The 24,727-nt window shown below is 41.4% G+C and overlaps 1 long non-coding RNA gene across 1 annotated transcript in view; it reads left to right on the top strand.

The window, feature by feature from the left end:
• Positions 1–689: 689 nt before the first annotated feature.
• LOC107311614 overlaps positions 690–24,727 on the top strand; it is a 58,206-nt gene continuing 34,168 nt past the window's right edge. Inside the window, exon 1 of the long non-coding RNA XR_001554167.2 lies at positions 690–796. This is a non-coding gene — a long non-coding RNA (uncharacterized LOC107311614). The remainder of the gene's footprint in view (positions 797–24,727) is intronic.

The following is a 24,727-nucleotide window of genomic DNA, read 5'->3' as shown; positions in this document are numbered from 1 at the left end:
CCCCACTGTATTTACCTGCTTCAACTATTTATTTTATTTCTGCAGTTTTAATTCATGTCTTGTGACATTACTGCTCGTTGCTGTGCAGACAAGAGTGATGTTAGTGTGAAGTTGTGATCTGAAAGACTGAAGGCTTTTTGAGTCTGTGTGTGAAAATAAAACCTAGCTTTCTTTTGGGCCATCAGCTGCAGCTAGTTGATGTCTGTTATTCTTCTGTAGAAAGAGAATGAGAGCCTAAAGCCAATATCTGATGGTTAGTTCACATGTATGTAGTTCAGCATAACTGATCAATCTCTAGAAGACTTCACAGCAGATAACCAAGTGTTTCTCCTCATCCTTAGTCAGGCCATAGGTTTGTTTGGGGATAAGGTCACCACTGATGTTAGCCTCGTCTTTTCTATATATCATTTCTGTATCCTCTAGCAATTAAAATACAAAACTTTCCAGGAAAGTGAAGCTCCACTAATCTAATTTGGGGAGGGTAGGAGACAGTGGCTTTAGGTAAAGCAATGAGCAGTAGTCCTGTTAACCATACAGGAAAAAAAACAAACACATTTGGTATATGGGCTTATGTAAATGTGAAGTGACAGAAACACAAGATGAAAAGATATATCTAAATACAGCATATTTTCCAAAGTGTTCCTGGAATTTTCAGGTACTCTTTAAACATCCCTTGTCTTTTCCAGAACAAGATGGACCACAAGACAGACAGTCTTCTGAAAGCCATCTTCTCTTAACACATTTAGAAAGCGGATCTCCTAAACCCAGACCTTGCTGGGCAGAAGCTGGAAAGAGAGTGAGTATTCCTTCACCTTTTGTCCTTTATGCTCCAACTCATTTTCCACACCACAACAACCTCCCACTGAAAGTGACCTCTTGATCGAGTGGCAGTCTCTCACCTGCAGCAAGGAAGACAGCGGGACTGCTCCTTTTGCAGGCCATGCTGGTCACACGCTGTTGTGCACCCCGCAGGGCCATCCTGTGAGGTGACTCAGGCTGCTCTGCTCTTCTCCTATGACTCGGTTTGTCATTTCTGTCAGTCTGTGACACATACACACACAGCAGCTGCCAGTAGCCTGGAGTCTTGGGTCCTATTTTCTTTTTTCTTTCCTGAGCTGCTTCTCCTGCACACCAGCTTACTACATCAATGGCTTTTACGTGCAATGGTCTCTGACCAGTTTCAGTGCATCCTAAAAGACTGCTGTGTAGCTTCAGTGGCATGCATGTGTTCACTTAGTTTGCTGGTATCCTTTCACCCTTTCAAGCCACCTTTTCAAATCCCATTTGGTAGCAGTGACTTCAGTTTTTCTTTCTTTTTTTGGAGATGCTGGTGTTGTCTTTGATAGAAGGATTTATTTATTTATTTTTACCATGAAGGAAGCAAAGATGTACTTGTCCATCTTTAGCACATTTGAATAATTGCTAAAAATAAAATGAAAAAATCAGGGCTCTGCTCTGCAAAGTAGTTTCCAATCCCCTGAAGAGCAACATGGCTCTTTCTGACTCCACAAAGGCAGACAGGCCTAATTCAGCTGTCTATTGCATGGTATGTTTAAGTGGTTTTGTAAAACAGTGTTCCCTAAATGTTGACAGTTTAATGGATTTCATTAGTGCCTGCTTACTGGCTGAGGGCTCAAACCTGCCCCCAGCAGGGTTAGCTCAGCTGAGCGTAGAAACTGAGGACCACCCTCATCTCCATCAGAGCTGTTTCAGGAGCTGCATCTGCTGCCCTAAGACATGAACAGGCTGCTTCAGTTCTCCAGCACCTGCAGCCCAGTGTGAGCAGTGCCTGACGTGTGCTTGTCGTTATGTGTCCGCCTGCCTTTCCTTTCTTCTTGTTAGGTAGGAATGGCTCCAGGGTTCCACTACATGTCCAGAGATGTGTGGGCTTTCTGTGGGGCTTCTTCCACATTACCATGAAGCTGAATTGCATGAGGTGTGGGGGATGGCTCTGTTATGCTGAAACATGCTTATGCTTAATTTCCTATACCTCTGAATCCTATGGCTGTGTAGAGTGTCTAATGATCCTCCAAGTCCAATTTCCATTAGGAAATAATGTTCACGATTTTGTTCCAGTCACTGCCTGGTAAGTCAAAAAGCATCTGAAAGAAAGCATCTTCAAGGTAAATAACAGCTGAATCAGGCCTTTGCACTCTGTGAGGTCAGAGAAAACTTGACTTCTTTGTTTGAGGTGTGTGTGGGACAATATTTTGAAGGCAACAGCATGAAAAGCAGTGAGGAGAATTCTTAAAATAGACAATTACTGTATTCTTTTATTGAACAAAACTCAAAAAGGACTATCTCAAGAAGCCATGAAAGTAACTGAGAGCCTGGTTTAGTTGTCTTGCATGTTTGGCTGTCCCAAAACCAAACTGAAGTAAATACTCCAAGATTAGTAAAAGCCACTTAATATTATGCTAGAGAGGTGATAATCTAGAGAGTGATAATGAACGATAAGGATTGCTGAAGGCAAGTGCTATAGCTAAAAATGAATTCCAGCATCTACTCTGTGATGTCTACCACTTTCCTCAAATTTCTTTTTCGGCAGATGACTGAAAATCCCCATATTTACTTCTAGACAAAAGATGGTTTTGCCTTTACTATTCATGAGAAGTGATGTGTGAGATTCCCCGTACTTTGGCACTGTGGGCATCAGGATTGCAAATTGCTTCTCTCAGGTCCAGACCAGTTCCCAGGTCCAGTCCAGTGCAATGCTCCTCATATTCCTCAGGAGATCTAGGCAAAGTTCAGTATTGCATTTCTGTGCTGCAGTGTGACCGCTGTGCTCTCAGGCAGGGGAGGTTCCCTGCACGTAAGAGAGGAACAGCCTCTACTATTGCACTGCTTTGTCTGTGGGTGTGATCTTTCATACGTCTTCCTGGGTCCTTTGCTGCAGAAGATGAGTAATCAATGTGTTGTTCATTCATTCACTAGGCAAGCTGACTACTGAACTTAATAGGACCTATTTTACTACTGCCACAACATCACGTGCGCAATGAGACTTACAAGCAGGTCTTTCATACTCCAGTAGAGGTCAGATACCTACCTTCTGTAAAGGACCTATTTAATTACAGCAAGATAGATTATAACGGCTTATTTGGAGCCCATATTGTATAAATCACTTAAGTGTGTATTTACATAACATTCTTATTAATTACCACAAAGACTGTAATGACTGTGAGCTGTTCCAGTTTATCTTGTAAATATGTATTTAAGCAATTCTGTAACAGGTAATATTTAATCAATAGACCATAACAGTTCATTAATCATGCCAAGCCTTTGTGTAAAAAGTGAATTTGTACTAGTGGAGTGTAATGGATCATTGGAGTACCATTTAACATATTACACTATTCAAATGAAAACTTTACAGTGTCGCTCATGTTCCGTGTTAAAATTTCTAGCATGACCTTCTATGTGGTAGGCCTGTGTATTGACACTTGAACTGGAGTTGAAGAAGCCAAGGAGCTATTCAGCAGTGCTTCTTTTGCACACTTGCAAGGAACAGGAAAGACAAGTCCCAAAGGCTATACCTGCATTCTTCTTTCCTGGCCAAATAGGTGCTATAAAAAAGAGTTTATGTAATGTGCATATACGCTCACCCAATATCCATAGTTATTGTCTGAGCAGCACAAAATAGTGTTTTACAGCATCATTTATGGCAACAGCTCTGAAAAGTAGAGAAACATTAATGTCAGCATTATAAGAGGGGAAAAAAACTTGAGATAGATCATGCTCAGGGCATGTGTGTGCAACAGAAACATCAAGATCTCTCCCACTCTACACTGTTGCTGTTAAGCAACAAGTATGTTCAGCAGACAGTGTTAAAGCGGTAGTACTTTGGTGGTCTTCACTATTGTCTTCAAAACATAAGTGCAAACATGGAGATCATGCTCAGGGACTTACTTCTTAAAATACTTGATACACAAAGCAAATAGAAAAGAGGAAGTAAAAGTCCAAGGAGCTTTACAGAGCTCCAATGAAAGTCCTGAGAGTTTTGTTTATGTTGCATAGTATGGAAGGCTGGCTGTGCCATGAAAAATCAGGGGCTTTGAGAAGGAAATCCTGCTTACTCTACCTGCACCAATAGCACAACTGATTTTAAACAGGTTGTTCCTGGTTCCTGGGAGAGAGGTGAGCAGGATGTTTCTGCAGAACTGAATTATCAAGAATTTTAGCTGCACCACTGAAAATCCATTTGATGTACTGTGAGCATGCTTGCCAAGCTGTCCTGGGAAGCTGGCTTCAAGCTGTAGATGAAGTCATAGATGACAGGATGGAGCCAAATCGTTCTCACATGAGTTAGTCTGCTGGCATTAGGCAGGACTACTGCACAGTTAAGGTAAGCAGGGTTGGTTCTCATACCAGGAATGTAATTCTACTGTTTCTCCTGTGTCACGAGTATGCCTTGTGTTTGTGGCGGAAAGTAGTGCCTCCTCAAAGAGGGTTCATGGCTAGAATAGTAAGAAAGTCTTAGTCCATGTAGTGTGTTGGCAAAGATTTGTAGGAAGCCTGTACATCCTTGGCCCTGGCCAGCTCCACTGATCTCGTGCTTTCATAAGTATTAAATTCACTTAATTTTTTTAAAAAGCTTTCATTAATGGTTCCTTTGGAGCTTTTGCAGTCTGATGTCTAATGCAGGCTTTGATGAAGTTTTAAAAAACATCTCTGCAATAACAGTTCTCCTGTGTAATAACTAATCAATATATGCTAATCATTTGCCAAATGTATTTCTTACAAGGAAGTGGTTGTGAAGTTAGGTAACTGCCAAAAAAGAAAGAAGGAAAGTAAAAAAGCTTCCTTAATCCCTTAGCCAGCAGGTATTCTTAAGTGTAAAAGATTCACCATTTTTGTGTTTCTGCCAATTAGTATAGAAATTTTATCAGCTGGCATGAGTATTCAACTCAAATGATTTTTTTTTTTTTTTTTACAGCTAAGTTATAAACCCCTAGAAAACATGGGAGGCTAACTCAGCCCTGACTGTAGCGGTGAAGCTGAGTGCTGCAGTAATAAAGTGATCTATTAAAAGGTTATCTTTCATATAAGATAGCTTTCCCTGAGCACCTAGGCATATTAACAGCATTTGAAATGCACTTGTAATTATACACACCCCAGAAAAGATTTAAAATTGCCTTCTTCGTCCGCACTTACAAAAACATCTCAGTCACTTTGTGATCTTCTTTTACCTATGCACCTTAAAGCTTGTAAAAGCAAAATGGAAGAAGCAATCACCCATCAGAGAATTGCTCTTAGGTGAACTTTAGCTGTCTCTAGTGGCATTAATTTTGCTCTCTGTGAACTGCTCTTAACATTCTTGTAAGGTCTGCAGAATTTTTCCCATCTCTGACTGGCCTACATCACTATTCACTACTGCTTTGCTCTTTGAAGATGATGCGCTGTGAAAAAAAGAAATCATTCACTTGGTCTCTGAAGAACAGCTATACGACAAAATCCTACAACTCTCTGGAAAAGGCTGCTCTTTGCCAGTTCAGCTGGTGCCAATGGAATTTAGCAGTCTGCTTGCATGGCTGAAAATTCCAGGACTGGGAACTCAGTAAAGAGGGAAGCATGCTGCTTTAACCACATCCTAATACTTGAACTCTAGCCTCCTTTTATCTGCTTGCCTACCGTACTAATGAACCAAATGCCCTGCAACACTGTTGCTATCATCTTTCTGTGTGCTGCAGAAATATACAGTCTATAACACAGTAGGAAATGTCTGTAACGTACTTCTAGTGTGGTATATAGTTCCTGGACCAGGCACTGAGGTCAGCAAAACACTGTTTCTGAAAATGCAGTCCCACACTGCTGAAACAGAAAGGCTTGAACAATACTGAAGTCTTTAGACAAAGTTAATAATACTACTTTTAAAGTTGCTATGCCTTTTGGCCTTGTTAAAGATCTGTCTTTGCTACCCAACTCAGACAAAAATTCCTTTAATTTTAAGCCCTAGTAGAAATTCCATTTGAAAATGTTCAGCTGACTCCATTTAGCAGCCAGGTTTAGGAAGGAACATTTTTATCTCCCTCCGGTCTTCTGGGGCTACTGGTTATTTGGTGGAGAGCATTTGAGTTAATGGAGCTCACTTGAATGCCCCTTAGGAATTAGATTCTTTCTTGAGTAAGGACTGCAGGATCAGTTATCAGCTGTTCTGCTGAATAAACTGAATACACATGGAACTTTTTAGTTTTTCCTTTGTGAAACCTGTGGCTTTTAGAAAGGTCTGTGGCAGTGCTGGTGATTTTTATTGTGATAATGCTCCTAAATGCCTGGGCACAGCTGAGAGTGATGCTAATGTACACCATGTGCTCTCTGCAGAATTGTTGCAGCAGAAAGCAGGGTCCTTGCCCTCAGCACTTCACGTGTAGAGTTCTACTTGCTGGTTTCTGTTTCTAAAATGAACTTATTTCCAAATGTTATGTTTTCACAACAAATCAGTTTTTAATGTATGTGCTATTTAGGGTATTTTACTGTCTTTTAAGAGGACTTCCCAGCACCTCCTCTGGTGATTTTATTAAGTGAAAGTATTTATTTCCTACTTTGGGAGGGGAGAAAGCTGTGTAGTTTGGTTCTAGTAATGTAAGCAAACTTACATGACAATTAGGAAGAACTTAATGGAAAAATCCTGCATATTTAGAAACATAGTACCATCTCCTCCACGTGGCTTTGTTGGATCATTCAAAGAAGAGATTGGCATAATTTTACACCTCTGTCTTTTAGGAGCGATTTCTGAAAAGGTGCCTATTGTCTTTACTGTGAAACTTACATCAGTGTTGAGTCAAAGGAACCTATTACAATGTTTTTGGATGTAACCCTTCCCAGATCCAATTGGAGGTTAAGTGTCTAGGGAAGGTGGAAGGAGGTGGGAAATGTGTTGCAAAGCTGTATCTACCTGTTATGTTACGCACAAGAAGGACAATCTTGCATAAACCTTTTTTCAGGGTGGAGAACATAGCTCCTGAACCTTCTCCTTTCCTGCAGGTGTAGGAAATGATTTTCTAGCGCTAAGGGAGGAAAGTGGCTGCAGTGGAGTCTCAGCCATTAGCAGTGCTTGCTCTGTCATCTGCACCTAATTGAGCAGAAATGGATGTAGGTTGAGATCTGTGCTGCATGGCAGGTGAGGTTGGGTAAGATGTTTGCAGGGGTCCTTTTTGACTTCAGTAATATAGAAAATCCTAAAAAGCATTTGCATAGGCTACTGTCGGTACATGTGCTTTCATTTCTTAGGATACTGTATGAATTGTATAAAACCATACAGAGTTAAAAATGGTGAAAGTATTCGGCTCACATTCTACTGTTCTGGTACAATGAAGGAATTAATTTAAAAAATAATTCTGATAAGTAAGCTGAAAGAGGGCCAGGAAGTGCCTGCTCCCTCAGACAGTGCAGGGAAGTTGCTTAATTGCTCTAAACTAACCTAACTGAAGTGCAGAGCAGGGAGCAGATAACACAAAAATGTATTAGTTGCCTTTGTTGCAGTATAAAGGACTTTGGCAAGGGATTAGGTTTTTCTGTTCAGCAAAGGAATGGACTTAGTTTCTCTGCCATTCCCCATGTCTGTAGTTCGAGAATCTTAAGATATTCAAAACAATTTGGCGACATCCACAGCACAGTTTGACAGTGCTCGGAGTGGCACAGCACTGCCCCACAGAACAGTTTCCTGATGGCCTTTGAAGATTGCAGCTTATGAGCCGGCTGTATGCTGAGAACATTTTTATGGGAACACGCAGGCAAACAAACACAGATGGCTGCAGTTGCCTTCCCCCCCCCCCTTCCTCAGTGGGTAATCAGGGCTTGTATTAACTCATGCAATTATTGGGGATAATACTGCGTTATCAGGTCAGGCAAGTTTTCGTCATGTAGGTTCTCCTGGTAGGCAGCACGTGGTGATGGATGGGCTTTGTGTTACTTCACATTACGTGGGACTGGCAGCAGTCCAGCCACTGCCTGGCTGCTGTGCCAGGTACTCGGGCACACCCAGGCTATCAGGCGGTGCCTGCCCGGGCCGGTCTTCTGTGAGAACAGCTGGGACCTGTGCCATACCCAATGTGTTCCCGGGGAACGGTGGATAAAAGCGGCTGGAAAAGTTCAGCTGCACTTTGAGGGCACGATGTTACTTCTGGCACTTACTGGGAAAGAAAATAAAAAATGAACTGAATGCCATGAGGAAGCTTGGAGACCGAAGTGGTGAGCATGAAAAGCAGCGGTTGCAGCACAGCGGTTGGCTTTCAGCTGAGGCAGGGGAGGAATGTGGGACTGTTCCCACAACATCTCGCAGCCTTGGGAATCTCTTCCGTTCCAGCTCCGCGTGCTCGGCGCTGCCTCTGAGGGCACAGTCGGATGTTTCCTTGAGAAACAGCTGCGGTGGTTTAGCAAGTTACTGCTTGATCAGCTATTTGGTGCTGCTCCACTCTGCTGGATGCAGTAACTGAAGCTGTGGGCTCTCCCTGGCTGTTGCAGTGTGGAGGAAAGAGGGTTTGCTTCAGCCACGAGCAGGTAGGGAGGAGAGGGCTGGTTGCCACATCTGAGCTGTGGGGGCAGTGAGAAATGGTTACGGGGCAGCCACTCTGTAAGCAGAGGCAGCTGTCTCCCAAGCGAATGTCTGACTGTGCCGTAAAAGACACTCAACACCATTAAACATTGGGCTGTCAGCAATAATTAGAGAATGTGTTCACACTGTTAAAAAAGCAAAAACTACAGAGAGGAAGAGAAGTGACATAAAAATTCAAATGTGAAGAAACCAAATAACGACACTTGAAAAAATAAAGTGTTGTTTACGCGACTAGAGAGTGTTGTTCCAAAAAAATGCAATTTAGAAGCAAATTTTGCCAGTGAGCCTTTCGTGTTGGAAGTGAGAAGAATGAAGAGAAAAGCTGCCTGGCCGTTTTGCTGTTTGCCCTTTTCTTTCTCTTTCTGAGTGTTGAAAGATAATCAATCAACACTGCAACTTTGTAATTCTGATCATTTAATGTAGACAAAGTATTTCAGGCACATATGAATCCACCTGTCTATTGTGGTGTGCAGGAGACACTGCAAAGCAGGCCTTCACCGTGGGCACTGAGCAGTCTACAGTACATCATTGTATCTCGTAGCTGATGGGGGAACATTGAAGAGTCACACTTTAGGCTACGTGTGGCTTTTTACCTACGGTCATCAGAAATGTTGTGATGTCTCCAAGGGCTCCCAGTCAAAGAAATCAATGAAAAAGCATGGGTACTCAACTGGTTTATGCTAAGTGTTTTCTTTCATTGCAAAAGAAGCTTTGAGTTTCTTCATCCTGGCCTATCTGTATGACTATTTACATAGATGGGAAGGCGTGAATGTAAAACCGTAGGCACTTGCAGTGGACACAGGAGGAAGTGTAGTGCTGCAAATGTATTCTTTTTAAGTGATTAGATTTAAAACTGCTGCTGACTCTCCCAAGAGAGACTCCTTTTGATGCTCTACAGCACTCTAGTTCAGATAGTAGTAAAAAAAAAAAATTCCAAAGATGCATGTAAAATCTTATGGAAGGGCTAGTCAGATCCTTCAGTATACTGTCTTAAGTAGAAGCACTTTAGAAACAATTTTTTGAGGCTTGAATTCTCTCAGCCCTCTGTGGAGCCATTTGGAGTTCTCACCCTGCATGGGACTGCCTGTGATTGTGCATCATGCCCAGTGCCCTGGCTGTGATACCTTTGTCCTGGGCTGACTTGTTTCATGCAGGTAATCTTCAAGAAGACAATAGTTACTCACTTTAGCCACAGTGTTCCATGTACCAGCCCCCAGTATCTCACTCTCTCTATACCATTCATGCCTGGCATAGAGTACCCATGCAAGTCTGACGGTACAAGCTGTTACTTATTCTTACACCATTAAATTCTACATGTGCACCCACCTATGCCTGCCAATGCCCTGCAGCCTCCCATCAACCATTACAGTTTTTAGACTCTTGCAGAAGAACCTGTGTCTTCTATGCTCAGAAGCACAGATTTGTTACCCACTCCTTGCTGCTGTTTGGATGTCCTGACTGGGAAATTCAACCAGAGGCTTCATGCAAATTAGTGAGAAAGTGGTAAATTAATTCATTAACCCACTTACAAAATCAGTGTATCACATAGGGAGCTGAACAAACCTTGGCAGCTCTGCCAATATCCCCTTTGCACTGGGGTGTTACTGACTGAAAAGATCAGAGCCCTTCACTCTGTGTTTAGCATTTTGCAGTAGCCATGGACCCTCACCAGGATCTTCAGAGTAAGCCTTGCTTGCTAAGCTATTGCCTGGGCATTTTTGTGCATAGGCTGTTCAGCTGCAGGAGCTTTTTTCCTTTAGTGGAACTGAAGGTTCACATAGAAATAGGTTGATCTTCCCCAGTCCCCTGTGGCACAGGTCCCTGAGTGTAAGGTTACTTAGGGTCAATCCTCCTGATAGCTGCAGTCCTCATGGAGTGGTAAATCCATTACTAATTCTCAATATTTAGTCTACTTTCCTCTGTATTAATCACAGGGTTAAAAAAAAACCACACACACACACAAAAAAAAAACCAACCTCATAGGAGGACACAAATTTCATAAATGCCATCATTTTCTTGTACAGAAAGGCTGGTCAGAACGTGGGGCTGGAAAAGTACGCCCCCCCCCCCCATGTTTTGCTTGGTAGGCTCCTCTCGACATTATGCGCTGACGTGAAAGGATATGGCTTTCCTGCTGACTTCAGCAAGAGGTAGGGCTGTTTAAACAGTTTTCCCTGGTGCTGCTTTAACCATATGTGTTTCCATGTGCAGCGAGGTTATAAGACACAATGTCCTTCCCAATTTCTGTGCTTCACCACCGTGTTTGAAAGCAGTGGTGGTGGGCAATGGGGGGAAAAGGAAGACGCTGGTACACAGCAAGATGCTAAAACCCAAAGAGCAGCCCGTGCTGCACGTTCCCACTTCTCGGCAACCGTGAGTCACACGTGTAAAACATTTGCGCTCCGGTTGTGCAGCTTGTCCCTGGAACGCTTCAAACTTTTTATAGCTGCTCCCACTTGCTGCAGTGTCACCTGCTGGTGAGATCAAAGCACTCAATAGCACGCTCCCCCGCTCGAAGCTAAACAAAGTCACCGAAGCCCTTGAAAACTCCTACAGATGTTTCCTCTCTGAAGACAAAAGGATATTTTTCTCCTCTCCCTTCCTCCTTCACACCAAAGAACAAATCCTATGCCTCAGTGCGTTTGTACCACCTCAGATTAATTGGCACTAATGCAAATGTTCGTGGCTGTGTGGGGGATGTTGCTGAGAGCATAATGGTTGTCGTATTTGCTTGCATGTGGTTACTCCACTTCAGATGTGTAATTCATTGCTTTATAAAGTGCTTTACAATGCGTTACAGTACAGGAAGCTAATCATATGCTATAGCAGACAATGCAGCAGAAATTCAGAGTTACTGCGGGTCTCCTAAGGCCCGTGCCCTGAAGTCCCCAGTCCTTTTTCATCAAAAATCCCCCTTGAGTGTGTGTCTATTTTGCCGCCCGTAACTAACTGTTAGAACCGCCAGAATGTCTGGAGCTTTTCTGCTGGCTCTCTGTGGGATTCCCTTTGGTTCCTATTCGGTCTAATTCCTGTTCCATTCACTCCCACCCCAATTTTCTCTCCCTCTTTTTAGGCATCTTATTGGCAGTGTACTCCAAGCATAGCGGTACGAAGGATGTACAAGAGTTTCCATTCTAAGGGGGTTATTTTGAGTTGCTTATGTTTCTGGCTGCAGTTTTGAGTGTTTGATATCAAGCCCAGAAGCAATTTTTTAATTGGAAAATGTAAGCTGAGATAGGTACAAGAACAAAGATTTCTTTAAAAATGACACGGCCTGTGTAATTTTAACAGTTCTCATAGATTAGTGGATGTGAGTTGGACTGCTGTTTGAGGTATTTCTTTGCTGTTCTGGTACAGTTGATTGCTATTAGCTAGTAGTTATGGGGTGTTTTCTAGATACCTGTGTATCTAGGTATGCTGTTAACAAGCTTAGGAAATCTCACTCTATAAGGTAACTAGGAAGAAGGGCAAGCTCCTGCACTGGGCAGTTGCATTAGGAAAGTCAGAGTCAAGGGAAGCAGTGGACCTGCCCAACTATTTGCACAAGTTTTTGTGCTAGGCTGGTGTGCTGGCCCAGCAGAAGCTGATCAGTGTTGAATTTCATCATTTAATTTGATTTCTAAAAATGCAAGAAATTCTATTAAAAACCCTGCATGACAAGTCTATCGTATTGAAAACACCAAACAGCTGAGGAAATGACAAATTTGAGCTTGCCTACCCAGTCTTAATTTTCTTTCCTGGCTTGTATAGTTACAATTAAATTTAATTAGATTGTCGCATAATATTTCGGGGAGGTGCTGAAGCGGGGCTCCCGCCTCATTCATTTTGCATGCTAATGAAGCGCATGGCAGTGTTTTATGAAACACTGTGTAAGGGCCGGAGTGCCTCTCTTTCTGCAGGGGCTGTGTGCTGTGTCGTAAATAAGACTGGTGATTGTAGCAGGCGGGAGCTGTATGGCACACTGCATAGAATGATAACGAAGAGTTCAGATAGGGATGAGATAAACACTTAATCCTTTATTTACCCTGCAAGCCACCAACTGCTCTCCCAGTCCTTCCAGTGCATGGCTGGGGAATACCAGGCTGATCCTCCCTAACATACATCCCCATGCTCTGATTGCCTGGGAACCATTCAGCAGCAAATGTCAGGATGTTACGTGTCCCAGTTCTGAGGCCAATCCTGAGGGACTCGCTGACCCTTTGAAGTGCCTTGTGGTAAATTGCTGCTGTGGGAATGACAACTGATCCACATCTCACTGAATCCTTCACTTTAATAATTGTGATCTTTCTGTGTGGTTCTTCATACTTAGAGGAGTTTCTTCATAGATAAATACATTAAGCACGCCTTCTCTTTTCATTCTCGGGCAGTGGTAAACAGAAACTTCAGTGTCATGCAATAGAATTAATTTGTCTTCAGGAAGTCATTACTGTTCCTGGTAGAGGAAGGGTTGGTGGTTATTTATTTGAGGGGTCACCTATCAGTCTTTCCCATTCATGGATAAGGCTGGCAATTGCTCCTCAGGCAAAGACTGTGTATGTCCCCCCAGATGGTCTTCTGTTTACTTCTAATTGGTTTTAAATGCTGGAGTGAGCTTTCCTTTTTACTACAAATGCCATTCTTGAAAATTGGAACAAATTATGGTAGAACATAAGCATAATAGAAGAACGCATCTCTGCCCTTGTAATTTCACTGCCTCCTTCCCATGGTCTTCTGCAAAAGCAGCAAAATACTGAATTGCTTCAGTATTTCATCTTTGGGAAGCTAGAAAATACAGTCAAGGACGATGAACCACATTCAGATGAGAAAGGGCTCCCAGAGCACTGAGGAATGTTTCCATTCTTTTAGTTTCAGCCAGCCCTTTTCTGTTTGTTGCTTCAACTTATGCAAATTACTAGAGTTCAAGTAGATTTAATATTTATCATCTAAGACAGAAGGGGTCAGCCCTCTATTCTTCTACATTCCCTCTGCTGGAAAAGTTTAGTTTCAGTAAAATGTCAGCATTTGTGATCTAAATATATTTCAGCGAGAAGATTTGCAAATTGTTATTTCTGCTGTCCCTTCCACAAAGCGTCTTTCTCAAATAAAAAGATCCAAAGAGTGCAGCAAGACAACCACAGCTGGTACATAGGAAAGCTTAGAATCTGTTTCCTTTTTTAAAGCTCTTAAAATTCCTTGAGAGTTTTTGGGTGAATTGCTGGAAATGCTACATTGCATTAATAATGGTGATCTTGGAGCGTCCAGCAGGATCCTTCCATAGAGTCCCCTTTCTAGGAGAAGATCAATAGATGAAGTTGTACAATTATTCAGTTGATTGTTTTTATTTGGAGACATCACAGTTTATGCTGAAAAATGTGCATAACCAGTTATGTCACACACTGAACACTGTGAAGTCCTATGCTTTCCCCTTGCTTCCACAATAAATGAGAACATTTAGCAACTGTGAAGCTAGGTGTAATGTCAGTGTAAGAGCCATTCTAAAACCATGCCCTTGGTTTGCATCCTACAGACCTAGTCTTTCATTGGTCTGAGATACCATGGATTGTCATACCAGCATTTTTTGTATCATTCCCAGTTCCTAAAGAGCACAGGGTTTCATTACAGAGTTATGCCATCTGATTGCTGAGATTACTCTTTTTACAGAATGTGTTCAGCATTATTTCACAAATATAATCTGTGTTTGGAAAAACAAATGCTGTGGTATTACATTCACTTTTCTGGCCTCCTTTCTTCAGGATCAACTGGCCACTTACTTTCTTTTGCTCTATGCATCAGGTTTCAGGACATGTGGGTGGCTCTGGGCATCAGTGCATCCGCAGTTTTCAATGGCATCGACCCGCTGTTCTCACATAATTTTGTTCTGCAAGCTTTGTCCTGTTCTTCATTCTTCCTGGTCCAGGCTTCAAAGAGGACAGGTGAGAGGCTACAAGAATAAACAATGAGTGATTGGGGCTGATTTTGTGGGCCACAAGGCATGTTAGATGTTTTACCAGTTGTGGTCTAGCTGTATGGCCTTCTTAGTCAGTAGGTGACTTGGTACATAGGAAGGTTTGGGGAGCATTCTCCTTTGGGAAAAAAGCTGATAGGCTTGTCCTAGCCAAGTTCACCCTGCTTTTTGTGACTTTTTTACTAAATTCATGGTTGGAAGGAAGGTTTCACATTTCTTCCTCCTTCTTGGCTCCTTCAGAAAATATGTTAGGGCCTTACAGCAAAAAGTGCATTGAGAAATCTATCAGCTATCCCTTTAACATTGCTTTTTGTTTCCCTTATCTTTCTGTATTTCTGTTTGCTTAGACACTTAAGCTTCCCTCTCTCATCTCACTTTTGGTTTGCAGCCCCTGTCTGGCTCTCCCTAGTAGGCCAAATGCTGTGGTGTTTACATTTCCAGTGCTGCAGAGGAAACGATTACCTTGAAAAACAAAGCAAATGTTTTCTTCTGATAGGTGTCATACTGTAAGAAAACACCCAAGCGTGCAAAGAAATGAATATGAATATATGTGTGTACTTGTCCCTCCCTGATCAGTCACAGCTTGTTGAGGGAATGCTGTGCGTGAGGGAGAATGGATTTAGTGCAGTGCCACAGCTGGGCTGGCAAACTAGTGCCTGCAGGGGCAGCGTGAGGGAAAGAATTAAAATCAATTGGAGACAAAACCTTACACTTCCTTATAACAGGCTGCAGCTGGGGAAGCCAGGGAAGGGAGCCAGTAAGTGGTGTGAGGAGATTCACACACACACAACTGTGGTGTGTAGGAAGGTACAGTGCTTGGGATAGGGAGATTTTAGAAGTTAAGATATGAGGAAAGCAATGAAAGTTTGTCGGTTCATTCCTGGTTGAAGTCAGAGATCAAAAACGCTACTCGCATGGTGAATGGAGAAGAGCAAAGTCTACTGTCTTTTGCTAAGAGTGATTTGGAGATGATTGAGGACGTGCAGAGAAGCATGTAATGGCTAACATGGGAAGGAGGCTGGGAAAGATGTAGTGCTCTGAGGTATCCAAAATGGGAAGTTTGTAAGCTGGCTGCTCTCATATGCTGATAAAGGGAAGGGCTGTCAACAGCTGTGGTACGTGGTTAGCTCAAGACCTAGGATGTACTCTTCTCGTTGTTACTTGTCTAAATGGTTCAAAGCAGTACTTTCCTAAGATAGCACTCTTGTGAGAAGTAAGAAGAGGAAAAATAAAATCACTGATCTGATTGCTTTGAATAGCAAGAGATCCGTCCAGTGGCTAAAAGCGTACTGCCAATGAAATCAACTCATTTATGTGGAGTATACAATATATATTTGTGGAATGTCTGTCCCCCTTTCTCCTCTCCTCCGCTTTTTCTCCTTAAAATCTTTTATTTGACCATTAGGAATGTCTATTAAATAAATGCTAGTCCTTTGCTTATTACTGTATAGGGAATAAGGTTGTTATACCTGAGCAGCTGTAAGCTGTGTTCTGTTTTTGTGGACAAAAATGAAAAAATTTACTGTCTGTGAGTTAACTGGGATCAACAAACATGTAACTAATTTCCATTTTGGACTTCAGTGCCCTTAGAGCTGGGTGTTTTGGGTCTGAACTGTATGCATAGAGCAGGAGAGATGGTGGAAATGTGCATTGTTTGTGTAGCGCCCCAAAAATATCTAAACCAGAAAGCACCTCTACTCAGGATCTGATTTTTAATTCACTCGTACGATGGTGTGTGCAAGCCCAGATACTAAAGTGCTCTAGGTTAGACCATTATGCATATCTGATGGGAGAAGTTAGCCAAAGTTCAGGGTACTGCTGCTCTTCTGTGTTAGGAGAAGAGATCGATGAGACAATCAGGCAGTCTTGATGAAATCTTGTATTATGACAAAGAACACGCAAGGAACTGCTCCCTTGAACCCATGGGGAATCAGGCAGGAAATAATCTCTTTACACATGGGGTCAGGTCTCTCTGCCCCAGCCAGCACTCATCCAGATGCTTGTTCTTTTCCATTTTGTCAGAGCTGCTATGTGGTCTTTTTTTGTCTTCCTTCTCAGCTTTTCTAGTCTTGCTGTTTCTGTCACGCACAATCCCTTACAGGATAATTGCCTGTGAAACCTCTCTGTCCACATGTGTCTTTGTTTTGGGAGATGGCATGTAGTTATGTTTGGGGTGGAGATCATTATTGTTTCAAACATCTGGCATCATAAAGAACATTAATGGCTTCTCTGAATTCATTCTGAACGAAAGGATGAAGTGTTACACCCACCATCTTCCACTAGTTTTTACCCAGCTCGTGGCAGTAAAACAACAGGAAGCTGCATTACCTGTCAGGCTGCTTATTAAAGAAGATGTCAGGACAGGACTATTAAGCCTCAGCACAGAGAGGGACATGTGATGAGCGACCTATGCAGCACTTGCGTTGTTGTGTCAGAAGAGTGAAGTTCAGGGGACTCCTTGTCTTACAGGAAGGGGTAGGCTCTGTAGTCAGAGGAGCAGAGAGATGTTTCCCTTAAGGCAATGACAAGGATGCATGTTGCCCTGACAGTGTTGCTATGACCTTGACTGCACTCCTCCCTTGCAGCAGGCTGTGGGCGCAGAGCTTGGAGGAAGAGGCCAGCACCATTCCTCCAGATCCGTGGAGATTTCAGGCAGGATTATAGCTCATGGCAGTTTGACCTCTCCTTGTGCACTGAGGGGTAATGTGTAAATCAAATCCTGCCCTGAGAGGAGATGACTTTGTGCGGTGTGAATCAATATATGTCCTGAAAGAGCTGCTTTGAAATACGTATCTCTTTAATGTGTGTGCAGATGGGGAATTATATCATGTAAATGCTAATTTACACACATTGGAGACACAAGTGAGTAGTTAGTTCGTCCCCCTGACACCAGAGGAGAGTTCTGAATAGAAAGCACATGAGAAATTACACTGGCAAGACACTTAACCATAGCTGGTGATGCATGTGAGGGAAACACCACTACTGGTGGTGGTGAAACAAGATGTTCAGCGATGCTCCTAAAATTTCGTGGTGTGAGGCTAACAGGATGTGAACATGAGTGTCAAGGACCTTGTACCTCAGCCTTGGAAGCCCTTTTACTGGATGGAAAGAATAGGAAATGTAGAAAAGCTGCTGTGAGGATGCCTGACTAAACTGAGATAAAAGATGGGCAGCCATAGCCCTCCTTCTTATTTCCTTGCTGTAAGGCAGCTATGTGCTCCCCTGCAGAGCCTTAATTTCTGGTTGTTTGTATGAAGGGTCTTAGCAGTTTCTGGCAAGTTGTTCCTTCCAGTGTGAGACTGAGCCAGTGGAAGCAAGCTGCTCAGCAGCATGCTACAGAAATGCATTATACATGACATTGTACAGCAGGGTTCCTGTCGGGAAGCAAACACAAGAAGTGGAGCTCCATTAGTAGGAAAAATGGGTAACAATGCAGTTTTGTAGGTCCTGTCATCGTTGGGTCTTGCAGGATATTGTAGATAGACGCATTAGGTAAAATTAGATAATATGGTGTAAGGATTATGGCCATTTTCCTAACAAAAGGTGCACTGAAGAGTTAAGGCAGCGTTTTCAAAAGCCTTTCTGTGTGCTTAGTTTAGGGCCCTCCTTAATCTTAATGTTTTGTTATTTGGAGAGAACTGGAAAATGAGCATATGCGTGTGTGTTGAAAGTAAAATACTGTTCAGATTATCCACCAAATGCATTGGCAACATGGGTCAATATGGGATCTGCTGCTAGCACCATATGCTTAACCCTTTTGTTCTGCAAAAGCCAAACTTTGCTCTTGTACAGCTACTGTTGAAGACGTGGGAGACTGAACTTGCATGGACTGAAGCTGAAAAAATCAGGCTGAAGTCATACTAAATTTAGTCCCCAAACGTGGCAATTTAATTTATGAAAAAAAACCAAACCATGAATGCTGCCTTTTTCACTTCAAGGTGAAAAATGAATGCATGTCGATCAAAGTGAAGCCAGCAGTTTTAGCCTCTCCATAATGCTACCTTAAATGTAAATAGCACAACCTCCTAAACAGATACCACTTTTGATTTTGCTAAATCACTTGATACAAACATTGATCTGTCCAAGGCTGAACATCTAATGGTCTCTCCAGAACATTTTCCTGTAATATGGAGCTACTTGCTATATTGCAGTTCCGAGGTGTGCCATTCTTTCATGAATGCAAGAGCTCATATGTGTTCATATATCAAGCCCTCTGTGCTCCATGTTTTTCAGTCTGTCTTCCCCAGAGAATCACCATACTGAATGGTGCAAATGGAAGAAGTGTTCTGTGTTTTGTAATATTTATTATTTCTGTGAATGTTAGTTTTGCTTTTGAAATTAATTTTCTATTGTGTTTTATTTTGTCCATAGTGCAACAAAGACAAATTTTGCAGTTAAACCAAAATAGTTCATTACAAATGACACTAATAATTGAACAGAGACATTGAAAAATGTCTCTCCTCCTTTATAGCAAGAGTGCACAAATGCCACAAGGTTATACTGGATATAAAAGTCACATTACAGTAAAGGAAGTGCATGAATCCTTAATCTGGATGAAGGGAGAACATTGCTGGCAGGAACAAAGGCCATTTTAGAGTCCCAAAGTGAAATGAGTGGTGAAAAAGGATAGAAAGTAAAATAGAGGCCTGCTTTTACTATAAGCCTATGAGAACGCTGTAGGTTTGACTGAGATATTAGGCCAAGAGTTATAGGAACATTTAATCTTATGTCTGAGGCCAAAAGAGTTGAGGAATATTTATTGTTAGCACCATTACATCTAGGCTTCACCTCGATATTTCTATCTGATTCCGTTCCTGGCAATTAATATGTAAGAGAAAGACCATACTAATTTTAAATCCAGAAATAAGTGGTACCTTTGTTCTAATATGCATAACTTTAGTGTAGCTGAAAAGATGTAAGGGAGATGGAGATGACCATGAAGACAGTATTTTGAAGGCAAGCTTTAAAATGCCTTTTCCACTAAAACTAAGACTCAACAATATGGCTACATTCATATTAAAAAATAAGGCCCATTTTTCTTCTGCTCTTTAAAGTTACCATTTTTCTATCTCTATCCCACTATAAACTCTCAGGAATTACTCGCCAGTAATTACTCGCTTACCACCATGGAGAGGAACAGAAAAGGAAGGAAAATTAACAGGTATATTTTAAGTGAGGTGTGAGGCGCCCTCTTAAAAAAAAATAATTAAAAAAATCACATAGGAATTACATTGGCATGAATATTGTTATGGGTGGCATTTTCAGGAGTGCCCAGCTGTTACAGAAGCCCAGTAACAGCTTCTCTGTTTTGTAGGTGCAGTGTTTTGCATCAGTATGTCCACAAAGTATCTAAATGCTTCTACTGATGTGAACTGCAGCTGCACAGTGCAAATGAAGGCCTACAAAATTTATTTCTTTTCTACTAACAGCTGCAACCCCCAGATTTTCCTACAATTAGTTAAAAAAACCCCAAAACCAAAAACCAAAACATGGATCTTTTTCAGGTAGCATTGCACAACTACTTTGCTTGGAAATTTCAGGGATTTGGAAGCCATTTCTGCCTTGGCCACTGTTTTGGGAATACAGGCAAGCCAAATCTCTTTGCTTTGTGCACCTCCTTTTAATGGCCATCATAGTTATTTACCTGCCAGTGATGTAATGAGGTGTGAGTTGTGAATACCAGAGAAAGTATAAGTGCCATTTAAAAAAATATTATATTGATATTCAGAACAACTGAAATATGGGGACTATAGTATACACAGGCAAAAATTGGAAGCAGAAATTCACTGTTAGGACTTCCTGCTGGTTCCAGGCTGTAATGGGGACAAGGCTCAGGCGTCCTACAATTGCACTCTTAAATTTTAAACAGATTAAAAAAAAAAAAAAAGAAAATCGGTGGTAAAAATGTCTGCTCCTGCTTTATGCTATCCCCATGCATATAACTAATTACACATTTTGGAATTCCTTTTCCTTACACAGAATTTTGCAATGGCAAATCTCCACATGCTCCACAGAGTTTGTGTTTCCTGTTCTACAAATACCTTGGCTTTGAATGCAAGGGGTCACCTGGTGTGTCAGGATGATGGCTCCAGAATCCCAGGGGAGCTCTACTCAGGAAACTGCTCTGTGTCTCTGAAAAGGAATTTGAAAAACTCACCAATTAGCATTTGCCTCAGCCCTGCTTCTCTCTCCTTTTCTGCTTTCTTACAAGTGTTAATTTTGCTAACATTGTTCAATGATATCTTGAAAATATCTTTGGCGCTGGAGGCATTTTTCACATTACTGTTTTGTTGTTTTTCTCAAGCACATGCAATGAGTCCTTCTTTTCCTTAGATAACAGCCTTGCAGAGGTCTGATAGTTCAATTCCTAAATGTTGTGTCCTATTAAAAGACATACCAAAAAGAATACAAAATGCCATGTATAAAACAGTATTTTGGAATATAGAAAAGCTTCCTCGGCTTAGTATTCTATAATAATATGATTATTTCTCTCAAAAACATTGCTAGTTTTTTCCTGCTTGAAATGTCCTGCTTCACTTTTTTTTTTTTTTTTTTTTTTTTTTTTAAATTTATGAAATAATTGGTTGTAGCCAAAACATACAGCAAAATATTCAGGAACCCCTTTGCATTTCTGCCTGATCTGCTACATTCTCTCTCTTGGGAAGAAAAAAGACCTTGGATGTTTTAGATACAGCAGCAGGCATCAGATAAAAGACAAACTTAAAAATTAGCTTTAACATAATATAACTAAAATGCTAATTGTTCTGTTTTTAGCTAGTCAGGATTGATGTTATGGGAGTAAATTGATCAAGGAACTAGAGCTTCTTTTGGAGACCTTTAAGCACATGCTTACATTTGAGCACACACGATATTTTCCTAAATCAGAGCTTTAGCTTCCTGGGGATATAGTTGCAGGACTTTCCCCTCAGCAATCAAGCTACTTCTGTGTGCACTGTTAGGGCAGAGGGGACGTGAGGCTAAACTTTATTACCTTAAGCCTAACTTTACCTCAGCAGCTTACACGTTCTTAACTGGCTTTCTCTTGTTTGCTTTGGAAGATGTATTTCCTTAAGTCATCATTAATGTGGAGAAACATTCTTTTCATACTGGTAAAAAACAGACGCATCCTAGCCAGGCCCAGAACATATGTGACTGGTTCCATCCTCTGTACAACATATTGCTGAGTGAAACAGGGAACGTGAGACAGTCATCACTTCCCAGTCTCTCCGGACTGTGATGCCAGATAGAAGGCATACATCCATTTTTCCCTCATCCTTTTTTTAGTACTCATTCTCCCATACTGATTAATTTTGAATAGTCATTTTATTGCCAGTTCTTCTAGCTGTGTTCATGCCTGTTTATGCTGCTAGATTAAGTTAAATGAAAGCAGCAGAATCAGACCTCTTGTTCTCCTGTTGCTGGCCTGGGGTGTGAAATGTTTCCCCCTTCCCTTTCTTCTCTTACTGTTCATTAATAAGATGTAATTCTTTTGTTCAGTAGTTTTGATGATGAGGTTTGATGGTGACGTTCTAAGAAACCAGACAGAATTTTTTGCAGTGCCAAAGCTCATTGTGTGTAGGAGGGTGCTACTAGTGATATGAAGAATAGACTTGGATCTTCTCACATGAAAAAATCTCTCTAGAAAATTCACACTTTTACTGCTTTGTTTTGCTTTCCCCCCCTCCTTGTTTCTCTTTCTTCAGAGAGAACCACACTTTCTGGAGCCTTGGATGTAAACAGACATACCTAAGAACCTCACCTAACTTGCATCCATAATTTACCTTTATTTGCACGTTACTCAATTCTGCATCTTTAAAACAAATAGTAATTTTTACCATTGAATTTGGTGTACATGAGATGGAGAATTATATGTAACTATTAGACACCTAGTTTCACTGTCTATTGACCTTGAAAATATAAGCTCAGCTTGGGCACACTGGGTGGTTGGATGCATTATCCAGCACCAGTCCTTGAGTGAACAGTCATTACCTTGTATCAGTAGGAGATTTCTAGATCTGGCTCACTGGTAGCTGAGAGAGAAAGAAATTTCTACCTTCCCTCCATTGGTTCAAGACAGGAGCTAATGAATAAATACACCGAGGAACATAAAATGCACTGAAATTTGAGAAAAATTAAGTTTCCATTATTGGAATAGTATATGACATTGAAGAGTCTGATCTTTATTTCCCTCCCTTTCTTCCTGATTTATTTACTGACTTCTAGACAAACTTGTTTGCCATGTTGTGCAAATCAAAATGAAACCACTGAATATCTGCTGAACCACTGAACCACTGCTTAGGGTACTGACTTCATAAAATCTGCAGAACTTTTAGAATTAGCAGACACACAAAATGTTTATCTCACTTGTTAGCTTGGTAAAAGCCCACTGACTTTCTGAAATCACAGCAGCAAGCTGTAAATGATGTGTGAAATGAGAAGTCTTTGCTCACCCAGCAAACACGGAGAAAACATTGAGGAATCTGTGCCATGTGGACTAGGCTTGGTGGAGAAGAGGAAAACAGCTGTGATACATGGAGAATTAAGCCCAGAATATACTGGCAACTACAGCAAATAAATCAAGTTTGGTGTCATTTTTTAATTAATTTTCTCTGCATTTTTTACTCCCCATCTTACTCTGCTTTTTCTTCTTCCTATTTTTTTTTAATTAATTAATTTTTTTTTAGCTGATGGCTGCATCTGAGACTAAATGGTGAAGAGCTGAAAGTTTGTCATCTGTGTGACTTGCATGAAGATTTAAATTTAAAATGATCATTGATTTGTGCATTGTGTTCCAGTATGTTGAATGGCATCAGGCACGTTGTTTTATTTGCACACACATCCATGTATTTTAGTGGGAAACTACATTGGCAGTGAGCTCATGATGAGAAACTGACCTGGACAGCTTTCCTGACTTGAACCTTTCTGAGGTTCACAGACAGAAGAGGAAGCACATGGGTACTGGAAATTTGCATAAGGGTGAAATTAAAGGATGGGACACACTTTAAGGTTGGAAGGAGGTATTCTCTTTAAAGGGTGCACACTTGGGGAGGAATCAGATGCTGAACCTGTCCCTAATGGAACAAGGTTGGAACTGTATGATCTTCTTGTCACCAGGTGCCTACATGTTCCAGCAATGACTATACATCTCAGGCCTTCCCAAAGTTTACTCTGATTCCATACCATCTGCCATGCCTTAGTTGTTGACTTACCCCATTGAACATGTGGGCCTGCACATGCTGGAATAAGGAGACAGAAACCTTTACATGACTACTCCACTTAAGCATTGATCCAGCAGAAGAGGAATACAGACTTAGAGTGTTAGCTGAGTCTTGGTATCATGTGAGAATGGTGGTATGACTTCTGCAACAGGTCTAGCTGCCTTGCTCCACTTCAAGTGTGAGAAGAGCAGGCATGTCCACGCGTCTGTGTAAATCTACTTTAAACAGTGCCTTGAATTCGTATCTGGAAAATAGATTTCAAACTCTTTGGGAAAGGTGCTAAACAGCTTAACCTATCCCAAGATCTCAGCTTTGAACTGGGGCCTTTTCATGTTAATAGGTTTCAGTTACCAAAAAAACAAAATGCTGTGTTGTGATGGTCCCTTATGATGTGGTCTGCAGTATTTTTTTTTTTTTTTTTGCTATGTTTTGGCTTGTTACTGTAAAATACTGTGACAGATGGAGCATCATCTGTCAACAATTCCTATCTGACATGGAGAAGAAATTATTGCTCTGATGCAATTATTGATCCTGTATCTTTACATTCAGGAACAAGATCTTCTACTAGACTGAGTAAAATCAAAGGCAGTCTAGTTTAGGATCCAAGAAGGATTTTACTGTGGAAAGACCCTTAGTGACTTGTGGTGGGATAGATTTTAGTCTTGGCAGGCACAGCTACATAAAACCTAATTTAGCTGTTCAGTTGCTTTCTGTGATATGTCAACCCCAGTATGGATGAATCCATACTCTGTGTGTTTTTCAGCAGTTAAGAACTAGGGAAAATGTAGTATTTTTTTTATGCTAAGTTCATTCACGTTGCTGGGAACCAACACACTTTTCCACATGAGATCTCTGAGCAGGGGGAGAACCTGACTAGACCGGCTCACAGTCAGGAGAATCATGAGAGAAAAAAGCGTCATGAAAGCATCATTAACAAAAAAAATTTCCAAGAATTGGCTGGTAAAGATATGGATGTGGCATTAATGTGATCTAATGTGACAGTAATTATGGTGTTAA

This window comes from Coturnix japonica, chromosome 3, assembly GCF_001577835.2.
Source record: "Coturnix japonica isolate 7356 chromosome 3, Coturnix japonica 2.1, whole genome shotgun sequence".
NCBI classification, from domain to species: Eukaryota; Metazoa; Chordata; class Aves; order Galliformes; family Phasianidae; genus Coturnix; species Coturnix japonica.
The sequence above is the reverse complement of the archived record's forward strand: the minus strand, read 5'-3'. Positions and strand labels throughout refer to the sequence as shown.